The 19766-nt window shown below is 47.2% G+C and overlaps 1 protein-coding gene across 9 annotated transcripts in view; it reads right to left on the bottom strand.

Moving 5' to 3' along the window:
* trps1 (trichorhinophalangeal syndrome I) overlaps nt 1-19766 on the bottom strand; it is an 83670-nt gene that overhangs the window by 60314 nt on the left and 3590 nt on the right. Inside the window, exon 1 of one of the 9 annotated variants that reach the window (XM_072705473.1) lies at nt 135-1004. The exons of the other annotated variants lie outside the window; for them this stretch is intronic. The gene's annotated coding sequence lies outside the window, so the exon portion shown is untranslated. Of the gene's footprint in view, nt 1-134; nt 1005-19766 lie in introns of those variants that run through there. 9 annotated transcript variants of the gene reach the window in all.

Raw genomic sequence — 19766 nt, 5'->3', positions numbered from 1 at the left:
AGAAAAAAGAAAAAAAAAAACAACAAAAAAACCCATTAACAAACAGACGGACAAAGGGAGGCTCGGACTTACGGCGAATAACGTCACAACGCAGCGGAAGAAAAAAAACGAAGGACGAGGAAGGCCATAATTACTGGGTATGGAAATACACGAGCGAGGAAGACAGTCCAGTGCACAGTCCAGTGACCTCCAAAGCTGCGCTGGAGACTTCCGGGAAAAGAACCCGAAAAAGCAAAAGCGCAACCCGACATTTCAGAATCCATCCCCGTCAAGCTGCACAGCGTTCTATCGAATTTCACGCAAGGAACTGTTACCTCAAAACAACCACAGTTTACCAACTGACTCCATAAACAAAGCAAGAGTTTAAGTGACAATTAAGCCCTTCTGTTCATGGTATGTTAATGACTAAAATCTGTGCTGTGATGACCAATCTGGATAACAGATCCGCCTTTTTTCTGGCTTTGATTCAGTGCTTTGGGTTTTAAAAAAAAAGATTGTAATCTTATTACAAAATTTGAATACCTACTGAGACCAAATACTCATTTATTCAACTCAAAAAGACTGCAAACCTGCGTAAAAAAAAATAAATAAATCATTAAATACTACAAATTTTTAACTTCCATTCCAAAAAAGGAATGATTAGCAACAGAAAATATTTTTACAAAATCATAATTTCAATGAAAGACACCATTGGGGGGAAGAAATAATAAAACCTGATAGGAAATCAGTGGACAACCCCGAAATCCACTTCCTGTTTGCCGTGGGAGGGCGGGACTCGCATGGGCGATGAATACAGCATCACCTCAGCGACGCCTGTCACTGCCTGCCTTTAGCATAGCCTAGTCTAAAGATCCTCTCTTCTCCCCGCGTTACAGCACCGCGCTTGAAAGCCGAAGGTGAGGCGACGGGGGTGGGGGACACAACATCGCAGACTCATCCCGCAGCTCCCAGCAGCACAAGGGTCGCATGTAACATTTACATGAGATCTCTCTCAGGTCTAGAAACACTCTGAGTTTACCCCTAAAAAAAAACGAAGCAGCTACCCCTCCTTACGACTCGGAGGCGAGAGGCGATGGGAACTGCACGTCTTCAACGGTCCCAAGCAGCTGCCATTCGCTTCAAGTATAAAATTACAGACTTGACTAAACTGACTATAGAAGAATTTGTCCTCTGCAGTCCAATAAGGCCAGACTGTAACAAATCAATCTCGTTAGAGCGCAGATCAATCAGGGCACCAACACCCCATCCACGCCTCAAATCCCTTTTCCGGGAAGATCTAATCAGAATACAGATAGGAGGCAGCCACTTTACCACAACACTAACATGTGTCAGTGCTAACAACTCTTAAAAAAATTCAAATAAGATATGAATACCATTCCCCACACTGTCCATCTTGGGGAAAATGTAGTGTGTAGACAGGCGGCTGAAGACCGCTGTGACCCAGAATGCAGATCAGTAGCTGGGCTGACCTACATCAGGTGCTGACTTACAGGTCGATGCTTCTGCTGTCCCACAGTTTCATTTTAAGAAGGCAGGGACCCGAAAACAAGAACCAGAATTGGGCAATTTCTGTGGGCTGTGGCATCATCACCGTCTGATACTGATAAAAACCTTTCCGATTTTCAGCCCTGAACCCCCCTAGATGAGCTTCTGGGATCCATTAACTCTCCCTAAGCATGATCACTGAGGATCCCAGCATCAGCGGTAACACGTCTGAGTGGGAGCTCATGCCAGGCTCTGTAGAAACCACACTCGCGGAGTGGAAACCCCTGCCAGAGCCCAAGATGGCAGTCTGCCTGGCAGTCATATCGCCGGTGAACGCGCCAACATGTTTACAGCGAGAGACACCCTGAAATCAGCACATGAGAAAAGTGGCACCCAAGTGCACCAGCGTGGCCAAGGATAACTTGAACTGAAATGCTGACACTAAAACCCCAAGGTGGGAGTGATAAACGCTCATCTTCAGCACTGAAGGTGAGAAATAACATAAACAAAGGTTTCGGCTCGGCGTGCCGAAGGCTGACAGAGCGAAACAGGTGAGTTAAAACAACGTGCCACACACAATAATCAGCTCTGTCCCTTCAGTCGCACCATAAAAATCTGCAATATGAAGATCTACACTTGGATTCCGCGCCGATATCATTGAACTTGACGCTTTTCCCCTCAACCCACACATCAGTGTGAAAGGCGACAAATGTCACGTCCTGCCATCACAGCAAACGGGGGTGACATCCAAGAATTAAAACAAGATGCAATGGCCCTCGGAAAATACACACAAGTTATGCTGTAACACAAAGGGGCACAAATCTCTGAGGCTGGAACAGAAGATAGTGATGTTAATTTACAATCTACATTTTTATGGTTTACAGTTAACGCATAGTCAGCCAAAAAGTCCCTTTTAATACACCAGACAGCCACCAAAAAGTATTCAGAACAACATCTACACTATTTGGTTTGATCAGCCTTAACGGCATGCCTCAACAGCAAGTGTTTTCAAAGGAGGTTGTATAACTTCAGATAATGCTTACAGTTACATGAAAAACTCCAGGAAACCAGCAAGACATTACAATCTCAAAGCACCATCCAAAGACATCAAACCATGGGCTCTCACAGCCAGGAGGTGCTAACGACGTCACACTGAGGATCAGTGCTCCCCAACCCAGCCGTTACAGTTTTATAACTGCATTCCTTTGCCATTATTGTGCAAATTTAAGACTTTATAAAATATAATGTGCTTTTGAGACGGATCGGCCAATCAATGACTTTCATTGAAGAGTGGCGGCGTGGCGAGCCAATCGGATGCGGAGAGGATCTGCATACCGAGCAGGATAAACTGTACGGGTTCACCGCTAGGTGCCCTCTGGCTCCGGCACCCGGCGCGTCACTGTTAGTGAGGCCCCCAGACAAACTGCTCACCCAGCTGCTCAACGGTAGCCTCAGCAGACCTTCTCACTCCGCCCCCCCTTCCTCCACACTCATGCCTTTGTGTGGAGGCTGAGAAAACACCCCCCCCCGACAAAATGGAGGGGTGGAGGGAAAGAGAGAGTGATAAAGTGGCTACTCACAGGTCCACAGAGTTAGCGACCAAAGCTACAGTGTAGCTACGCCGCGTAACAGCTGTTTGGTCATGTGACAGGTGACAGACCACGGCAGACAGATGCTGGTGGGGGACAGACGACACACACTTTGTGTATGACGCGCCCAATCACGCACACGCGTGGGGCAGGTCGACACGTCCGGCTGCAACCTTCAAAAAGGCGGGACGACGTAGCTTTAATCGCGGCCATCTGTCAGCGTGAGCACGGAGCCCGGAGAGATTCCGAATGACAATGATACCCCAGGTATGACCTGAACGGTATATGTCTGAGCGTCAGGGGAGGTCCATAGTGCCGCTACCCCAACCAGCGTCACGCCTGTTCCGCTTATAATAACAGTTACGAGGCAACATCAATCACGGAGCATGACGATCTCATTCCGGCTGAATTTCACCGTGGGTCTTTTTAGACGTCGGGCCCAGTGACAATGACAAGGTGGCTAATTTGTGACGAGGTCAGGCTAGTTCCGAATCGCTCTCCTTCAACGTCAGAATACGGGCGAGAAATCATTTACCACTTCTCGCACCTCCAGCTAGGCGAATTCTCCGCTCTTTTCAAGCGCCGAGCTCCTCAGGTGGGGGATGGAGGGGCGGGGGGAAGCCACCCGTTTGCCCAGCCCAGAAAGTTAACGAAGTGTTAGTGCCCAGGTAATTTGAATCGGGAACCCAAGCTGTGCCCTCAGAGGAAACACAGTAAAGGTGTCACTCTAATGGAGCTCTGACATTAACCTCAGAGATGATCCCAAAATCCGTGATCTGAGCTTTCTACGATGGGTTTAACATCGCCTCACTACGGCGGAGTTGAAACGGAAGGAGGGTAAGGAACCACAGTCGTGCTTTTACTGGTGCAAACTGTGCAGGTTACCATCCACAGACCAAAAAAAAAGAAAAAAAATTCACACACAAATGTTTACATCCTGTATCAAACATTACAGAAGTGTACCTCCCTGCACCAGATTCATACAATCAGTAAGGCAGCAGGAACTCTCTCACTGATCCCCATAAAAAATGGAAAGCAGGGGGGAAAAGAAACAGGTCAATCTCTCTTCAGAGGAGGAAAGAATGTTTATTAAAACTACATTACTAGCCTGACCTCCAATAATTCAGCCACACATATGCAGTGCACCGTGGGGGTCCGCAGTCCTTCAATGAATCAGCCCCATCCCCCGAAACCTTCTGATCAGCCGGGCAGAGAATTGAGCTCCCAGAATGCATTGCCAACGCCACAGTGCATCTCTGCCTTCCTTTGTTCAGCACGTTTAAATGGCCTGCTATGATGAAAGAGAATACAACTAATCCTGAACTCTCCCTCTCCCACTCAACTGGGAGGGGAGAGGGGGAGGGGAGAATGAGCGACAGAAAAAAGAAAAAAAAAAACACACACACAAAAAACTAGCTATATTCGAAATGATGGACGTGCAGCTGAAAGATAGTTTGAGCTTAATGAGGATCACCAGCGACAGCCTGACGTACATGTGACACACCTCGCTGCCCTCTGCCCCGCCACACGCACGAGACACGTGAAAGCACAGGCCGGACGGCGACAAAAGTCACGCTCACGACGGCTCTCCCGGGCCTGAGCGCATCAGCCCCCCCCCCCCCCGGGAGACGGTCTGCGCCACATACCTCCAAGCATGCGTTCACGTCGCCGACCCCGCATCCATATTTTATCTATATGCTCACAGGAATGGCCTCCCCTCCCTCACAGAGTCGCACCAGACCGCGAACGCCGTCGTCAGGAAGCACAGCGGACTTCCTGAGGGACGCACACGTGCCCGTGCCGGGTTAACCGGCCATAATGAATTACCATTAGATAAATGTCGGGGGGGGGGGCTGCAATCAGACAGCAAAAGTGGAAAGATCATCACTAACAGAATAGCGACAGCAATACATTCTTCTGCTTCCTGGGGAAATACACCAAAAAATGCTGCATTTAATAACAACATAGAAGTTTTCGCTCATCTTGATGCTACACAAATATTATCGTTATGACTACTGTTTTAAAAAGATGGACAGGGCCACTACACGCTTGGGGGGTAGACCACACACAGATGTCTCTCGATTCATTAACAGCAATCCCCCACCCACCCCCCCCTCCCCTATTTTCTGCTAGCTTAAAAGCAGTATTGACTTAAAAACATAAAAAATAAAAGCCAGCACGCTGATTTGTGCCGGGTGCAATTTCTCCCACCGCGAAACAGTGCCGGGCTGCAGCGAGGACAGCCAACGCTGGCCAAAGCAGTCGTGGGTGGACCACAGGAGTCAGCAGAATGGGCCGGCAGGGTAAACATCATGCTGAAAGGGTCCCCCCACGAATGCCGCCGGAATCCTGAAACCTCAGCAAACAGACGGCCGTGTGCCCCACAGTCCCGCCGTGGGCCCCCGCAAGCACCTCTTAAACACACACAGCGTTTACGTGCAGATGTTACAATATACAGAGTGAACGCCATAATTGATCTGGGCTAATTTATTATAACTACCACTAAAACACACGGTACCTGTGCAAAGGGTGTGTGTGTTCAGGGGGGTGAGATCATTTTATCAAAATACCATTATCATGACTTCTAATGCAGGCTGCTTCTACAGCCCATCTTATCCTCCGTGAAATTAAATATTGAGGGGGGGGGGCTTAATGACTTCTAGGGGACAGCTCCTTGGCTCTGCCAAAGTCAACACATTTTAGAGGGGGGATTTAAAAAGTCTATCAAGATCCACCATCGGATGCACACAGGCAGGGGGACGCACTGCCCAGGCAAAAATAACTCATCTTTCAACTTCACAGGCCTCAGAAAAAAGTACAAACGAAAGGTGCAGAAGAGCACAGGAATTTCCTTCAGTTTGGGAAGGGGGGGCACGTATCGGCATACATATAGGTAGTAATGTCATTTCAGGAAAACCCATCACTTCACTTTGTCATACTAGAAATACATATTTAAACACACCTACATGCGTACAAAAAGAAATCACTTTGAGGTGATCCCCCCCCCCCCCCCACCCCACCCCACAGTGTGGCGAGTCCAGTTCTGTGGAGAGCCGCACGGGTAAGCTCACATCTACAGAGCGTCACATGGGTGCATGACGAGCCAGAGCGACATGGGGAGGGGGGGCCAGGGGCGCATGCGCATTCATTCGTTGCGTATCCGACGCCGACACCCCCGGTGCGTGACTGTCGGCTGAAATCCTACAGCTTCATGCTGAAAGTCTTCATCAAAAAGAAGAATAATTAAATAACTGACTGAAAAGTACCAGACGTTATCTAAAGCAGCGTTTCCCAATCTGGCCCTCGGGGACTAACAGACGGTCCACGGTTTGGTAGGAGCTGGGAAACACTAAAGGGTTAATGGTGGCTGTTGGGGACCCTAGGAGAGCATTAACTAACCCACTTTTACCACAAGCTGAAAACATTTATTGGTAGAACAAGTCTTCCACCAAATGATTAAAGTTCCCTTTAATTTCTGTTACTCTTAAATTTTGTTCCGCTAATTTTAACATTAGTTAGAATTAAAGATTATAATCACACATTGATTTACTTCTGTGACTCGTCGGGCTGCCACTACGAGGGCGGTTATAGAAAAATCAATCAACACTCTTCTGACCAATCAGATTTGAGAATCCAACAGTGCCATGGTATAAACAACTTAACTACAAAAACAGATTTGGTGGGGAAAAAAAAACTATATAATGACAAAGCAGGATATTGAAAAACACAAAACTTTTACTGTAAGGTTCCATTATTTGTCAACTAATTTATTTTCAAGTATTTTTCTCTGACAATGATTCTGCTCACTGAGATAAGCCTACTTGTTAAACTGACCAAAATAACCTCGTAATTCATTAAACGACAGCTGAATAAATAAGATCACCCTCTTCAGAGCACCGGCAATAAAACCACCCCAGACACACTCGCTAGCTGGGCGCTCTCTCACTCTCACCACAAAACACTAAAAGCTGAATTTACCTTTACTTTTCCTTTAAATCGTATTACGTTTAACAGAAAGCCCTCAAAGTGCCCAGCCATGTGAGAGTCGATGCGTGATCCCGTTATGAGTTACAAGCAGTTGTGCTGCAAAAGTACCTGATAACTGATTTCAAACTGGTCGCCCGACTTAGTTACATATCAAAGTTTTTCCAGTTATTGGTGGGAGCAGGGTTTGCCTACACTCACGCAAGGGCAACATGGACAATTTTGAAATCTGCTACTTAACCAAACCTTAAGTTGAATAAAGTTGAATTATGCAGTCAGGTTTCAGCTTTAAAAGCACGACTCCTCACGATTACAACTGCATGGTGAAACACAGCCATGGCACAAGCAGCAGAAAAGGTAACTGCCGCTTTAACGAAGGAAAGTCGGCTCTTTTCACCAGAGAGAGACCGAAAAGAACTTTCCGGCATGCCAAAGCAGCCTCCTCTGTTCTCTAGCCCGCCAGCCCCCACCCCCCAAGAGAGCCCTGACACAATGACCTGCCCTCGCTGCACTCAATCAACACGCGTCGAGCCCTGAGACGGTGAACCACTGCCTTCTACCGCACTTCCTGTGATCACAAGCTGGACAGAACCAGCGCGGGGCAGTGTCGCAGCCCTGAGGAAGCAACAGATAAGAGTGTCCCATAAGTATAGCCCAGAGGTGAGTATAGCCCAGAGGTGAGTATAGCCCAGAGGTGAGTATAGCCCAGAGGTGAGTATTGAAATCTCAGCCAGGACAAGTGGTACCCGCAAAGTTCAGCATCTTCCCAAACCTCCCCCCTCCCCCAAGATTAGTTTCCGGGGTCATTCCTGGCCATCTGCTCCCTTCCTCGATCCGATGCAGCGCAGGGCCGCCGTCCCTGGCCTCTGTGCGGCTCCTAAGCAATGCTGCGTTTGGCAACAGGAAGGGGCAGGCGCCAGAGCGTGGCACAGAGCCCCGGGACGGTTGCGACAGCACTTCTGCTCGGGGCATCGCAGGTGTTTTCAGTAGCAGACCCCCGGGTGACAGACACACACTGTCTACTTCTTAATCTTCCCACAAATGAACTTCAGACAGTCAGAGTAGCCTATGGCGGGACTGCAGATTTAATTCCCTATTTGATAATTGAAGTGATTATTATTATGAGATCTCCGTGACTGCCACCCTCCCCCCCCCCCCCCCCCCAAGGGCGGCAATAACAGCTGATACAGTCCCGAGTAATTCTGCATCCTCAATATCTTCAATTTCCAGCTTCACTCAACTTTCCCCAAAGTCAAGAAAAGCATCAAAAAGAAGAAAAAAAAAAAAAAAAAAGGAACCCAGAAAAAAAAAAAGTTTACGGCCCAGAAATGACACCAAAGCAACAATGAATTAGTCACCAGACAAAAAAATCACGTTGACTTCCTTTAAATTTTCATGAAATGTAACGAAAACCCTTCAAGCTACAGTGTGAAACCCCAATCAAACCACAGCTTGTGCACACAGAACGTTTCCCCTCTGATGGAAAGTTGCACATTATTGCAACACAGCAGAACTGCGTTAAAGAAACAGCACCGGCTTCTGTGCTGTACAGCATCCATTTTGCATGCAGGGTCAAGATTTAAACAGAGTGAATCTAGTCCGGAGAATATACAGGAAACATCTATGAGAAAACTGTACGGGAATTTCCACCTAGACAGCTTTTTATAATAGCATGAAAACTGCCCAATAATGTGTATATTCTTCGGCGTTTAATGATTAAAAGACTTTAGTCTTTAAGCTATAGGACAGCAGTTCGTTTGCGTAGACGGCCAACGATAATGGTTTAGGAAACCGCAGAAAACAGAACAAATATTAATGATCTGCCATGTTCTGCGTGAACTAGAGTGTCTCTTGCAGCGTTGCGAAGTTTTCCCATACTCTGAAATAGTTCATTCTTCGAATATTCGATACATCCCATAAATTTAAAAAAAAAAAAAACAAAAATCCCATTGAAGGATATCGTTTAAAAACAGATACAGTGAAATCACACCTCGTGTGGTTTCCTGACCATAACTGTCTGGGGCAGGGTTGAGTTTTTTACGGTACGTGTTGCTTATCTGCAGAGTCACATTCGACAGTCATGTGACCGGCAATCCAAACATCACAGGGAAGCAAAGAGGCGGTGACTCTGAAGAACAGAGGCAGTCACTTCTCCGTCACCACTTCTAACACCACTTCCCCTCATCTGAGGGGTCCAGTGGAAAAGGTGATAATGTTTCCTCTGGGGTTTGACCCACTGGCTACACGGCCGACCTCTGAATCACAGTGTCCCGTCTCTGGCCTCTCCGTCTGTCCGTCCAGCCGTCCATCCGTCCTCCCTGATCCACAGGCCTGACTCAGAATGGAGACACTCGGCCTCCGGGCCGTGCACTCTGACTCATCTGGCATTTAAATCCTCAGCAGAACGCCGGCAGCTCCCGTTAACCTGTTCCGTGCTTTTCCTGGGAAAGCTCCCGATTATCGACCGCCCGGTTCGCTCTGCGGGACATTAATATTTTGGAGCCGGTTGCATCGCAGCTCCTGCCAAGCCAGCACTGACCTCCTCTTGTCCCCACCGCTCCCCCCAAAGCCAGGATTGCGGATTCTCCTTCATCGATTACAGGCCCCATGATTCATTGGGCTGCTTTTGGGAAGCGACGCAGGAGGGATATGCCGGGAGTACAAATCAGAGATCCTGGTACGGCCCACCCTGAATTGCCATGCCGTTACTGCAAGAGCAATAACTGTGTGGAGATGAAGAAACAAAGGAATATACTGGAATGGACAGTGCAGGTCCAACGAATACATGCGCACGGTTTTAAAAAAAGCCAGCCGCAGGTCATTGTGGGACAGAGGGATGCTTTAAAATTTTAAAGGGATATAAACAACATTCAAGGCGTAACTGACTGTAATACAGATTCACTTTGATTTTGCTGATCTTCAACGACCACCTGGAATTACTCCCTGTGCCCCGAAACGGGACTGAAAGTGCTAACATTCCCCATCAATGGGCAACAGGTCAGTTTTGAATTTTTCGTGCTTCTTAGCAACGAGATTGATGACAAGAAGCCCCCTGCCCTGTGTCAAACCTCGGAGAAAGTCCCAGGGGCCGTCCCAAAATGACTGTTATTCGGAAGTTAGGGTGATGGAACATGGCCCTCGATCGCCCCGGCCTCACCTCCGTCGTGAAAGATGAACGTGCCTCGCCTGATGGCAGAGACTCCTCGCCACAGCGGGATGAGCTTAGGTGAGTCACTGCGCTCATATGTGAGTCCGCACTGACTCATCAAAACAAGAACATTAAAAAAAGAAGAAAAAAAGTGAAATCCTGCAACCCACACAATAACTTAGTCATTCTGAGAGCTACCTCCTTCCACCAGTATTCAGCAGTTTCAGTAAACGCTGGTCAGAACATGGGCCGAGAAGAGGAAAAAGAGAAAAAAAGAGCGAGAAGGTCAATGTACTGTGCCTGAAAGCAGCGGTTTAATTCATAAGCAAAAGACAAAAAAAAATAAAATCCAGCCCCCACCCCCCATCAGGTACAGAATGATGAGAAGCACATACATCAACATATTGCCAAAACATTGATTAAAATCCCTGCCCCCCCCCCACCAATGCTGGGAAAACCAGTTTCCCTCTAAGGTCAAGCCTGCTGTTGAGGGGGGGGGGGGGGGGGGGGGGGGGAGGGGCTTTAACTGCGCTTTGAGAACAGCACCGACACCCACAGCGCACTATGACCTGCGGCATGCTGGGATGCGCCGAGGGCTTCACAGCGACCACCTCGCCTCTCAGAGGGCCCCCCCCGCCAAGAGTTTGTACCCCAACAGCTCTATAGTTGAGCTGTCACCTTAAATCAACCCTCCCGGCCGGCGTCCGATGGCACACCGCCCCCTGCAGGCCTGTATGCGGCCACGCAGCCTCAGACAGCCACCGCATATAAATACAACGAGTATCAGATAAGTCCTGCAGGAAGTCTATAAACATTTACATTTTCTTTCAAGTACTGTTTATAGATATTTTATCTCCTATCGCATGGGCTCAGAGCATGGCGAGCAGAGGCGCAGCAGGAATGCGAGCGGCTGGTGAATCAGGAGCGCTGCTCTGACAGCCACGCAGCCCGTTGACCATAATAGGCGCGGAGGGCGCCGTGGAAACGCAGCGGCCGGCCCAACCTTCGCCGTCTGCAGGAATGCCAGAAGAATTATGCGAAGGTACACAGCGGGGGTGGGGGTCCTAAACACAGTCCAGCACCCCGCCGCGGTCGCACTCCATGACGGAGAGGGATGACTGCGGCCCAAGGAGCAGAAATGCAGACACCAAAGATGGCACTGAGGCCCGGGCCCACACTTATCACCGCATCAGCCCCCCCCCACCAGCCCAGCCCTCAAGAGCGCCTGTAATCCCATAACCAGGTAAAGACACCCCACCCCCAACAGGAAAACCATAAGAGTTTAATGGAACAGACTGAAAATACATATCATTTATACAGCTTGACCTTACTGGTATAAATGTATATATTCAAATAAAGGAGGTATGTGAATATATGGGCTGGTGATGCACATTCTTACATTTATTTATAGGAAGAATTCTATTTGCGAATAATTATATTTCTAACTTTTCAGATGCAAACAAGAAAATATGAGTTACGAGCTGTTTGTGGTGGGTTAGGGTTAAGTTTACTCATGTTTTTTTTTTACATTTTTATTAGTTAGAATTTGGGGTGTGTGTGTGTGTGTGTATATGAGCGTCTAAAATAAAATTTAAATTTAATTAGTAAAATGAGTAAATCTATATCCAAACAAACATGGCAGAAAGCACAACACCAAAGTATTTCAGCAGGTACGTTTTCACCAATGTGGTCGGACAGGACACAGGACGTGTCATGCGGTGAGAGGCGGATGGGGATTGTTTTGACGGACGGAGTTTCTTTGCAGTCTAGATAGAACATTTCCTACAAGCTACTACAAGGCCACTGGAACAGTGAGGCTTCTAAATGCACACCATGCCGTTCATTCAGCTGAATCTCTGTAGGTCTACTTACCAGGAGCCTTTTAAGGGGAGAAAAGCCACTGTAAACAGGGCAATCACAAGTCTACGTACACCTGACCACGCAGACCAGGCTGCCGTGTTGTCTGAAAGCATCCATTTAGCGTTTACGACAATCTCTCACACACACACACACACACTCCATCAACTGGACTAACACGTTCATATAGCCCCTCTGCGCAGGACATCCCATAAACAGAACCAACGACTCAGAAGTAATGCACCATTGTCTTCTGGCATTCTTTCTTTCCCGATTCCCCGTTTATGGCTAAGCACCCCGCAGAGCCACACAGCAGCCTGTGCGTTACAGTCCTTCAGGTCGTTCACAGGAACACGACAGTCACTGTGTTGTTGCAGGAAGCCAAAGATACTGAGGGTGAGTTTGGGAGAAACTGCTACATGAAGGGCATTTGCTGCAGCGGGGATTCAAGCCCTTCTGTCCTGAACAGGTACAGCCAGGGACGGGTCTTTTAAAAAACGTTTAAGGAAGTAGCTCCTGATTGGCATCTCCCATTCCAGGTGTTAAAATGACATTTCTTTATACAAAAGGTGCTTAATCTACATAAGCACACAAAGATGGGAGGAATCCTCACGAGATTCTTCAAATACAAGAATCAGAAAGCCCAGAGGATCAGTAAAGAGCATCAGAGTCTCCCATGTGAACATGTTGGTCCACAAGTTGCCATCAAGAGATAAGATCTGATGGTATCATTCTGTCCACATGGTGATAACACAGTGCATCTCTCTGCAGGCTCAACTCCTGCACGGTTCACAATGTGAAGAAAACCACCCACATTAACCCTGTTTGGGGAATCAGTCCCAGCTCCCAGCCCCTCCATCCACTGATAAGCAGGTGGCCTTACGACAAAAAACACCAACTTGTTATTGGTTTAAGTCCCGAGAGCTGGAATACCCCTGTCTACTGAGAGCAAGAGAGATCCAGCTGCATAAATGGATAAAAACTTTAAGAGTACGGCATTCAAATGTTCATCACCCTTAAGAGTACGGCAGCGTAAATACTGGAAAACTTACAAGCGCTACAAAAAAACTAGGTCATTCCTACATAAAACTCCAAGGCACACAAAGAGCCATTATGTGTCCCGCTCTACGTAAATAGCCTTAGCGCAGGGTGCTAACCGGCGCTTTAAAATCACGCCTTGGATTAGAAGGCCATGCGAAAACACGGTAAGCGGCTTCCAGCCACAGGCATCCAAGTGGCGGCTGCGGGGGGGTACATGCGACGGCGAGCCCCCGCTTCATGGCGGGACGGGAGGGCCGCGCAATTAACCAACATTAACACTCCAGCGTGCGGCACCCGCACGAAGAGCACTTTTGCGGCGCCCGACACTGACGCTACGCAGAGCAGGTCGTCACTGCTAGCTCTGCACTTAAAAAAACAGAATAGAATAAACTCACGCTGCCAAGTTGATGAAGACGCTGATTAAGGCAGCATGGCATTTCAATCAAGCAGGTCCTGAGCGTGCTACAATCTCACTGACCAAGTTACTGTTTTTGCAGCTTACAGGACCCTGGCTAGACTCCCTCTCCCTCCCCCCCACAACTGCACACTCATTTACCCTTTCGGGACCTTTTCACAACCATATGGTGCGGGCCTTCCGGAAACAATCCACTAAAAACAGCAGCCCTGCGCTTAACTATTTCTTTTCCTTTTTTTACCAGCACATGGAGATGAATCGGCTCTTTGTTTGTATGCTGCGAGCGGCCTGCCGATTTCATGTTCAGCATCTAATTAGATTAGTTCAGCCGAGTTTGAGGTTACCGCAGTAAAGGTACATCACAAACGGGGGATGTGTCCAAGCCACCTCATCGCTTTATGCCAACTGCAACTATAACATAGCAGATTCCTCACTCATCTAATAACGCGCACACACAGAGTACATAGCTAACTTAACCTTAAATAAGGTGGCTCAGTTTCTGGACTTTCTCAACGCTATTCAGTATGCAACATTCAGATACTACACACAAGCACACTAAGAAACAGATCAAATCAGGGGTCCGTTCGTCCAATAATACTACTAAGCACAAATGAACCCGAGAATAAATCTACAGTGAGTATATTCTTCTGGGTTCCCCTCCCATTGAGCTGAAAGACGATCCATTCAGGAGAGCTTTTAAAAGGGAATTTAACTAAAATCCATCACGTTCTGTTGGTCCAAAACCATCCTACGGATTCAATGGAGACATACACTGGACTGACACCATTTTTCCCAAAAGATGTCACCCTCTAGCATCGTCTGGAGATAAATCTGTTCCACTCTGTGCTGGGCGTCTTAGGAAAGCAAAGAAACTCAACGTGCAAACATTGTAAACACCAGCCGTGTGTATTCCTCACTGCCAACCAATCGACGGCCCCAGCTTTTTAAAACAACATTTCCATATTAAGGTAGACACCGGAAAGGATGTCGGGACGTCTGTCTCACTTTCCCGAGAACTCTTAACACTGGGAATCTCCAGACATCCACTGGGAATCTCCTCTTATAGCCAAAAATAAGTACACGCTAATCAACACAATTCTGTTGCTTATTCTTACTACAAAAGGACAAGACTCTACAGCTGATAATACTGCAGTAGCACTACAATACTCACATTAATGTGATACATTAGATAAGTACATTCTGTCACTACACTGAACCACAAAGCAGGGAATCCAAAACAAACCATTGGAACGTGAGCAGAAAAGCTACATGCGGACCTTTCCCCCCCATTACGGGTTATAATGGCAGTTACAGTAGGTTTCATTTCCTGTGTATGAAAAGGTGACAAACCTACATTCTAAACCCCGTAAATATGGCGTCACCCTTACGACCCAGATACTCTCAAATCACTTCGAGGTGGAGGCAGGATCACCTCCACCCAGGCGGACGTGGGGTGGAGCCCGCTGCGGTGTGAAGCAGCTTGTCCCCCACCCACGGAACATGGGGCAATTCCCCCCCTGCCCCGCTCCAGAAATATTCTCAAATCACCCAGCCCATCCACAACAAGCTGGAATATTTTAGTGAAATGATACTTCTGATCAACGGATAAGGATGGGGGGAGGGGGGGAAAGTGGGGCTCCACATTTTTCCCCACAGCAAACTCCCATCTAGATTGGGGGGGGGGGGGGGCAGAGCCTATTGCCCCAAGTTCAACAACACCCACGCTTCCCTTCAGGTGTTTGCGTTAAACTGTTTCGCTGATCTCTATCTTGATGCCAAGTCACTTTCGGGAGGCGGCAGGGGACACCGTAACACACGCGACAAATGAAGCGTCTTGCAGAACACGGGGACGCCTACACCGTCCGATTATTCGACAGCCCCCACCACCCAGAAACTCGCCGCCTCCGCTTGAGGAGTCGTCCGGTGTCATGTGCAGTGCCCCCCCCCCCCGAATCACACACGTTTGGAGAATAAGATCTACGAGCAGATTTAGAAGAGAGACACACATCAGCATTCTGAACAAACGCTAGGCAGAGGAAAAAAAAAAAATGCCCAAACACACACAAATAAGGCAAATTAAGTGCAGCACGGCCCTTCGTAATTAAGAAGTGAGCATCTCACCAGACATCATTACAGCATTGCCATCTTCAAGTCTTTGCAACAGCAGAGAAACTGCACGTATATTCAGGATGGAACGAGTTTATATTTTACTTTTTTCCCCGGCTGGGACAGTAAAATGGAGCAATGCTGTTTGCAAACAGATTCTACTGGCATACCGGCCAGCCTCTCCAGGGATCAGCCCTAAAACAAGTCGCCGGGGCGGAGGGTGGGTGCAAGTAGCTAATGCTCCGCACAAAGAAACGGTCGAAAATAAAAAACTGGAGCCCGGGCAGGTAAGTTCAGCCGTCCTTAAGGATCCGTCTCCAGTACTGCCCAAGGCAGGGGGGGGCCGTGCGTCAGCACGCCGACATGGACGCTCTTACAGCCCCACATGTGGTCAGTGTTCTTCCATCCTGCGTGAACGGACCTTCTGCAGCCTTAATGAAGGTCGGTCCTATCTGCTGATCAGTATGGTGAATTTAACATGCATGTCTACACAATTAAAGACACACCTAGAAAAAATCCAGTTCACCACAAATGCTATTTCGATTTAAACTGTTAAGATCATTAAAGTAATTAATAGTGAAGAAATGAAAAAGAAATGAACAAGCACATGAACAAACTGATATCTTCCTAAGCATCAGTCCCAAATGCAACTGCACAAAACTTAACACGACTAGATGCAACTTAAAATGCCTCAAACTCAGAATGCATTTATTAAAAACATATCAGTTGCGTTAAGACACAAAATTCAATAAAGACAACGACTAAAAAAAATTATATATTTGGCTTTGCAGGAATTTACTTGCATGGCAACTGTATACTCATTTATTTACATGGCATTTATTTATTTAGCGGAGAAGCTTTTACCCAAAGCGATGTAAAGTTGAGAGTGCAGAGTCAGCCAGTCCATTCATATGAGATTCATAAAGGGGGAGAACAGAAAATTGTGTCTTGTTCTGAAGAAAGCCAGTTCAAAAACATGATACCTATATGTAAGTCACAAAGGAAGTTTAGTATGATTAAGCTCACGGGGGTATCAGAGAAACGTTCGATTCTGTCTACAGTGCAACCTCATGGAAACTATTTCTCACTGGAAAGATGTCTTTAGAAACAAAAACAGGAGCGAAATGAAATCTTCACACGATCTTTACGGAGAGAAACTATCTGTCCAAAAAAAAAAAAGAGAGACACCTGCAGTTTTCTGTGGCCTGTACACAGAGTAAACGCAATTCGCACAGGATTCGGAGACTGCTGCGAGTGAAACAGTCCTGACAGCAAAAAGAGAAAAGCTAGCAGTAAAAAAAAAAAACAACAGGGCTAAAAAGAATTACCAAGAACATGATGCCGTAGATATTCCACTTTCCCACTAAAACCATACGCGGGAAATTTCACAATTAGGAGAAAGACAGACTTCCCAGGTACCCTTAACGAGGAAAAAAAAGATTAAATAAATCAAAGAAACAAAAGTAATTTTCTGACAAAATCAATTTGCAGTTTGCAGCAACTACAATGGCTAAACAAAGCGCGTGGCAAATCACCTTTCTTCCATTATACCATTAATTCATTCCTCCACTCACTAAACAAAGTAAATATTTGTTATGAGTCAATTAAGGGACTCGCTTCAGAGAAGAAAAAAAAAAAAGTTAAGAACAATCTGGAGCTTTAATCCGTTGCATTTTTTTGTGCTTTTGTTTGGTCACTTCTTTTACGGGAGGACACTGGTGGGGGGTGGGGGTTAGTCCCCATTGCCTGCCACTGTCCATAAGGGAGACATGGACGCATCACAATGGGCCTTATCAAAGTAATACATGGGTAAGCACACGTGCACGACGAGCCTGCTGATTGGCTGGCTGACCGGCAGGCATTTTCACCTCCAGTGTTTGCACCCTGTGACCTGAACACTGCGGTCTGCCTGACTGAAGGCACACGGGGAAGGGGTGAGCACATTAGCCGGCAGCAGTGAGCCAGTCCCTGGTTTATGAATGGATGCAGTAACGACACAGCCCTCTGGCAAACAGAATTGGAAGCAGGCAAATAAACACGATTAAGAGACACCCCCCCCCCCGCTTCTCAAATTCAGAGTCATCCAGTCTGACCTGACAGAGCATTCGCTAGTATACCTTATGCTATAGCTAATCCAAGAAAGCTAGACCACACAGACGGGGGAGAGAGAGAGAGGGAGAGAGGGCCGCAGAGCCAGGGAGAGAAAGGAAAAAGGATCACGTACTCCCACGGAGACTGGGGCGGAAGGGGGGGGGGGCATCGACGGGCGGATAGACTCATCTGGGATCTTGCAAAGCTTTCAGATAGAGGGGACGGTTTCAGGTGCCAGGACTCCCCTTTTGTGCCCCGTGTTTGGACTGGCCATGACTGTAACTGCTAACTTGGAAGGTGCCAACTTGAGGAGGAGAAGGGGTGGCCAGGGAACAGATAAAAACCGAAAACAAATGGGAAAGTTGGCCCCGCACTCCAGCAGGTACGTTTATCAGGCTGTAACTTTATTCTGCCCAAGGAGAATCTTCTTATCTTAGCCCACAAGCGATCCCTGAAAGTACAAAGGGTACCACATGACAGCAGCCAGGCCCAGGAGGAGTAGTGTGTGCTTTTACACCCCCCGAAAGGCGTCCCACAGCACCATGCTCGCAGGGCAGGTATGGGACCACCGATGTGCGGCGGCGACCGCAGCTCAGAGAAAAGCCAATGAAATCGACTCACGTCCAACATGCTTCAGGCGCTGGCCCCCGCTTGTCCCTCAGTACACACTTACAGTGCATCAGATCCAGGCCAACACGCCACTGACGTGACCCCCACCTTCCTCAGTTCAGGGACAAGACCGATGATGCCACCGGGAGGCACGCCCCCATTCCAGCCGAAAGCCCCACCCCCTCCCACGTGCACATTTACATGCAGATAATACGTAAATAAAAACAAAGACTACACCTTAAAAATAAGAAAGAGCGCACCCGTTGTTTGTCTCTAAAAGCATGTCACTCAAAAATGACGCAGGCAGGCTTCTGGGGACGACGGGCGCGTCCCACCCGATGCCTACGGCTAAATGGCCTCTCTGACCTTCTCGCTGTCAGACTGCGTCGCAGCATTTCAATTTTGAAGGGACAGCAGTGAGCACATAGTGGCCAAAATAAATAAATATGGAAGTTACAGTGCGAGCTGAGCGTGTCCACACGACGGGCACCTTACTACTGATGTACTTTGTGTCTTTCCCCACTGATCTCCGGTGGAAAATTTCTCATTCGGGCAGAAAAAAAAACACATAGAGTCCCATGGAGCAAATCCTCCAACCCTCCTAACCTTTTTCCAGTGCCGCTGTGATTTCGTTTTTAGCTAGCCAGGCTTCTTACTCTGTCCCGCTCCGAGCAGGACCGTCCCGTTTAAGGAGAAAGCCTTTCTGAAAAGAACGCTGTACCAATAAATTTAGCGACAGGAAGCTACACTTGTCAAATCTATCAAACAGCAGTTGTCTGCGATGCAGAGACAATAACAAAGAGCCTTTGGTGGGATTTTGCACCGCTCAGCAAGACACGATTTAAATAACAGATTTAAAAACAAAAATAAAAATAACTAAATCGACCAAGGCTTTCTTTTGCTAACCACAATCCCTGTTTCCCGAATCAGAAAAACAACCCATTCGGTTGCCAGAACGAATCTAAAGCGTTATTAAAAGTTTAAGGCTACCAATTACTGCGTTTTTTTTCTCCCCCAAAGTAAACTATGGCATTACGTAAAAGGGGCTTGAAAAACTGAAAACTTCCTGCTGTCCTGATTAGATGAATTATACCACTAGTGAAGGTGTCTAGCCATCTAAACTTCCAATGGAATGTAGTAATATATTAGTTCATATCCCCCCCCCCCAAAAGAAAAACATTAACTATTTTGGAAAAAAAATAAACTAATAGAATGCTAAAAAAAAAATGTAATTACTCATTTTCAGGGATTCATGATAAATAACAGTTATAATAAAAAACCAAACAAAAAACACACAAAAAAGAAAAGCAGATATTGTGCTAAAAAACATAAGGGCTTAAAAAGGAGCATATCACCATCAAAACATTCATACCCAGACTTCAAAAGATTATTATAAATAAAGGAAAAATGTCCTGGAGGGGGGAAAAAAAAAAACTTCACA

This window comes from Paramormyrops kingsleyae, chromosome 23, assembly GCF_048594095.1.
Source record: "Paramormyrops kingsleyae isolate MSU_618 chromosome 23, PKINGS_0.4, whole genome shotgun sequence".
In the NCBI taxonomy this organism is placed as follows: Eukaryota; Metazoa; Chordata; class Actinopteri; order Osteoglossiformes; family Mormyridae; genus Paramormyrops; species Paramormyrops kingsleyae.
This window is presented reverse-complemented; position numbering and strand designations above follow the sequence as displayed.